General features: G+C 45.3%; 1 long non-coding RNA gene across 2 annotated transcripts; it reads right to left on the minus strand.

The window, feature by feature from the left end:
• Positions 1 to 2241: 2241 nt before the first annotated feature.
• On the minus strand, positions 2242 to 5241 carry LOC142483323 (uncharacterized). 2 transcript variants are annotated; one of them, XR_012797304.1, is made up of 3 exons: positions 5174 to 5241; positions 3208 to 4748; positions 2242 to 3034 (listed from the first exon to the last, which is right to left on the minus strand). It is a non-coding gene; the product is annotated as an uncharacterized LOC142483323 (long non-coding RNA). The 2 variants fall into 2 exon arrangements; XR_012797305.1 differs by having other exon boundaries at positions 2245 to 3316; positions 3945 to 4748.
• Positions 5242 to 5452: the final 211 nt, after the last annotated feature.

Raw genomic sequence — 5452 nt, forward strand, 5'->3', positions numbered from 1 at the left:
CTAGGATACCAGCAACAACACTGATTAAACCCAAAACAGCAGGCGGACTGGCGGTACCTTGCTTGTTCTCATAATACAGAGCAGCCCAATTGAGCCAAATTATCCATTGGCACATAGATCCTGAGCGCCGTAGATGGATGAAGCTGGAGAGCGAGCTGTGTGCCCCATTGGACATTCAGAATCTGATTTGGTACCCAAAACTTAGGTTAAAGAAAATCTCGAGACCGCTATCCTCAATAACCAACTCACTCTCGATTTGGGAAGCCACTAAATTTAAGTGCGCCTTAACCAAGTGATACTCCCTGATGACACCACTATTCGGCAACCCAGATTTTGCTCCAGGGCTGGAAGAGGGACACTTTATAGTCTGGAAGCAGAAGGGATACGGGAGGTTGAGGGATCTGGAGGGCATAAGTACTATTCAAACATTCACGCAAATTCAGGCTGACAAAGGCATCCCCATCACAGAATTTTTTAGATACCTCCAGATCCGGGCATTCTACACCAAATACAAGAACCGTCCTAAAGTGACGAATTTCGAATCGCTCTGTGCACGAGGGCACAACACCTCGGGACTTACATCTAGGTTGTACAGAGAGATAGTCGATCCTGGGACCGGCCCCAACACACGTCTTGACTACATGACCCACTGGGAGAGGGACTAATGGGGAGCCTTTAGAGGACGAGGACTGGACAGACATACTCGAGGCGACAGCAAAAACATCGATTTGCACGACGTTGAAGGAGCACTCATATAAGGTGTTAATGAGGTGGTATCTCACTCCAGTTAGATTATCAAAATTTGTCACGGGTTACTCCCCCTTGTGCCCTAGACAATGTGGAGAGTCCGGAGACCTGCTGCACATGCTGTGGTCTTGCCCTCGACTGCGCCCAATATGGTAACAGATTCATAATTGGCTTAAGAGGATCTTGGGCCTCGAAATTCCTCTAGACCCTTGGCTATTTCTCCTAAATCGGCCACTAGAGGGCCTGACGAGAGCGGGGAACAAATTGATCGCTCATTTTGCGACGGCAGTGAGGTGTGAGACGGCAGCATTGTGGAAGCAAAATACAACTCCATCGTTAGAAAAGATTCGGAACAGAATTTGGTTCGTTTGCCAGATGGAGAAGTTGACTAGTTTGGTCAACGACACTGGCGCAAATTTCCAAAAAGTCTGGTTCCCCTGGTTGGTACAGACTGACATTACAGGGGTGAGCAATGCCACCATTTGGCTGTAATAATGGAAGGTGAGTTCTCCTTTGACGCCTTCTGGACGGTAACAGGGTGAGTACGAGCCCCAGATACAGACCAGAGAGGTGACGTGGAAGAAACAGCCCAACACTGGGCTGCACAACATGAGCCGAGAGCTCCAAGGAGTTGCAAGAAGTTGTGGAATACATGTCAACCCCCCCTCCCCATCCCCCCCTACCCCAACTCTGCCCCCCCCCTCGTGTTACCCCCCCCTTTCCGACATGTGTCTCCCCCCATGTGTAACTACCCTTCCCCCCCTGAGTCAATGTGCTATGTGTAAAAACTCAGCAAGTTATGTGGCAACCTCAGCTAATATTGGCTAAAAAATGTCTTTACACTGCTGTATGCTTGGAAAATGATGAAAAGAAAAAGTTGAAAAAAAAAAAAAAACAGCAACAGCAAATACTCTGACACGTTTCAGCCGCAACGGGTCTTTGACAAAGGCCCGTTGCGGCTGAAACGCGCCAGAGTATTTGCTGTTGCCGTTTTTATGTGCCAATAAATCGTTTTTGTACCCAGTATTTTGCAAGTTTGGTCCCACGCATTTTTTCCAAGGCAGCTACACTGCCATCCACGAATCTTCTGCATTAAATACTGTAGGTGGCTCAAAGTCATTTAATCCTTAGAAAATGGTTATTACTACTTGAGTATTCTCTTTAGATAAGAGAAATGGGAGAAAGAAACCCCCTGTGATGCTAACCAGACATGTCCATGTAAATAAGCGTGCAAAATGTAGCACCTTAAACCTTGATCCTACTCAAAAGACAGCTTGATTAACCCATTCATATAGCATCCCACATTGTCAGCCATTTAGAATACACCACTTCATATGCGTGTTCAATAGCTTAGTACATTAGCTAGATCTTGTATGAACTTTGCAACGGTGTTCTTTAAACTGTGACTTGATTGTAGCAAACAAGTGTCTAAGGGTATACCAATATAATGGTTACTCATTCAATTACGCCGTGGCACTCCGGGTGCTGTCGGCGTGCTCCTACCAGATGAATTCAGCATGAAGGAGGAGGTTTGAACGGCGGTGCAGCTGCCATGAGAGGAATAATGGAGACCGGACTGCTGGCTTCACGGTACACAAAAATTTATTGTAGGCACATAAAAAGTAGCAAGAGAAACCTCTTAAGCGTTTTGTGCGGGTAACCGCACTTTATCAAAGAGTGACTATTCTTCCCAATGTGGCTCTTTTTAGCTGTATCAACGAGAAGGGCACGGTTGCTCTGAACAAAACAGCCACTCCTGCTTTTTTGTTTTGCACCGGTGAATGAAAAAATTGGGGGAAGGTTTTGTCCTTCAAACATGTTATATCTGTCACAGGAGACCTCAACTAGGTGCAGGGGCCTGCTTCAGTAGGCTTACCCTGAACAGATTCTTCTCCGGCTTCTCAGTGCTATTCGGCCAATAGCACTTTTGAAAAACCCACCAGTTGTGTGCCCGATCAACTCAAAAACTGTTCTGGTACTATGAACGTCCATGCTCCTTACATAGCCCTTGGTCTCCTATACTTTTCATGGAGCAGGGGCTGCTGGCCGATCAGAACACGAATCGTGACGGTGCAGCCAATCGGGGGACGAGGGCTCGTCCGGCTGGACCAATCAGAGGAGGAAGCCAGCTTAGGCACTCTGGACCGCTCCTCGGGGAGGTAGCTGCTGGTGAGTGGGAAATTTTAACTGGCCAATGGGAATCATGCCTACGGGACGGAGACCCGGCAACGGTTCCCTTGGCGATGGGTAGGCGCCTTCCAGATATCACACAGTTATTAGCTCTTTTCTTAAATTTTCTTAAATTTTCTATTATTAAATAATAAAGAGAAAAAAGAAGGGTTTTGTCTTGGGTTGGGTTGAAGCCCATGTACAGCTTTGGCCGTTGACTCTGCTTGTGGGGTAATTGTGGTATGCAGAGTCTAATAGTGTATACTGTATGCTCGGGGTGCACTGTGGTACCTGAGATCATTTGTCTGTACATCGCACGATCTTGTCACTACATTTCCAGCATGTGCCATTTACGTCGTACGTCTTACATCCTGAAGAAAATGTCCTTATCCTGCGACTACTATATAAAAACATCGAGTTAACTTGAGCATCTTAAACATAATATACTTTTTTTTTTTTTTTAAAGCTAAGTAATATTTTGGTTTTAACTTGCATTCTATAAAAACCCAAACTCTTAGTTAATATAAAGAAAATAAGTGCTTACAGCGCTAATGCTTAAAACAATATAGTAAAAATGAATACTAAAGTGATTACACAAACAAGCCTCTATATTAAAGGTCTAGGCTGCCTAGAAACTATGACCGATACAGGTCAACATAAACACATAGAAAACACAAAATAACTGGCGCCTAGATTTACCATACACCACCTAAGGTGATCACAGATCAAATATCAGACCAGTCCTTAGTGCCCAATCAATATCAGATGATTCTTGATTGATGTCTCATAACGTGGAAATAAACAAAGAAAAAAATCATAGTGCAACACTGGTATAAACAATCAAACTAAAAAGGACCACAACAACTTACAAACACACACTCACATAACACCGACTGACTGAAAAAACTGGTGCTATTTAATACTAAGAATAAAAACCTATAAAAGATAAAACAATTGTCTAAATAGACATGAGGAACATGAACTGTGGAGATCCCACCCGGTGATGTAAAAATTGGAATCCTACTCACGACAGGGCGGCCAACAAACAGCGCTGATAGAAACTTTATCTCTCCCTCTGTGCTGGATCCCAATCTGGGGACTCCACAGTGTACTTTCAGGGCTCAGACGCCGCCGTCACGCTAGCTGTTGTCCTGATCGCAGACCCGCTGGTCACGTCGCATCCAGATGACGTCACTCGCATGCGCACCGGCACTGAAGGTCCCGATAGCTGTCTGCAGTTGCGGCATATAGCCAAACCACCTCCCCAGGCTATACGAAAGAACAAAGAGACCTCCGGGTTTTGGGTTTTCTTAAGTGGCATCCCGCTGCCTTCTGTGACCATGTCACTGCTTTTATTTCTTATTTGTGATGCTGGAAATGTCTGTTATCCGCTGTAGTCTGGCGTGCTGGGCAGAGCTCTGATCTCATGCGGCCGTCTTGGATGACTTTGCGCATGCGCCCCCGTAAATTCCAGTTCTTATTACATTTTTATATAATGCAAAATGTTCCATCAGCAATAAATTCTTTCACTGCCTGTGGTGCCTGCAATATATTGCATGTTTACATCATCATTTGGTTTCCTAGGGGCAGCCTTCAGATTAGTCTTAGGCACCCCTGGGTGACAGGACTCCCTGGCTGAGAAACACTGATGTAAATATATCAGATATCAATAGAGAAATGGTCTAATTCTCCCCTCGGGGGCAATATATCCCAGGGTCCCCACACCCTCGCTGACGGTCTGTTTCCCATAGATGTTTTATATCGCGAGCCCAAAGTCTGTCATCTTTAAGTGGCCCACACTGTCCTTTAATATGTTCTCCGGCTTCAGGTCCCTGTGAAGAGAGAATCTCTGAGCTTGGTCTGAGGGTGTATTTTTATTTATATAAGGTCAATACATTTAATGCTTCAATAAGGGTTTTAGTGAGTACTGTGGGGAAGGGAGTTTGGAAAGAGTTGGTATTCCCAGCAGGTAAGTAGAGTCAAGAAGGCTGGAAAGGAGACAGGCCTGAGCAGAGTGCAGAAAGAGAGCAGGGATAAGGAGATGTGATAGAAAGACGTCTTGAGCAGAGTGACAGCAGAACTGAGATATAAAGACAGAATAAAGATGGACCGGAGCAGAGAGTGGAGCTGAGATATGAGAGAGGAAAATAGACAGCCTGAGCACAGCGAGAGACCATACACAATATAGAAGACAGAAAATAGACAGCCCTGAGCAGAGGGAGGATGAGACAGCACAGAAAAGGATGCTTTAAATTACCGATGAATAATGCCCGTAGAATGGAGAAACTGGATACAACTGACCATCTCAGCAGTGTAGAATCTGATGGAGAAAGAAGAAAAGACTTTCCAGCCCAGCACGGGGTACAGTATATTCCCACCCAAACATTATTCCCAGCACGGGGTACAGTATATTCCCACCCAAACATTATTCCCAGCACGGGGTACAGTATATTCCCACCCAAACATTATTCCCAGCACGGGGTACAGTATATTCCCACCCAAACATTATTCCCAGCACGGGGTACAGTATATTCCC

This window comes from Ascaphus truei, unplaced genomic scaffold (assembly GCF_040206685.1).
Source record: "Ascaphus truei isolate aAscTru1 unplaced genomic scaffold, aAscTru1.hap1 HAP1_SCAFFOLD_3202, whole genome shotgun sequence".
Taxonomy (NCBI): Eukaryota; Metazoa; Chordata; class Amphibia; order Anura; family Ascaphidae; genus Ascaphus; species Ascaphus truei.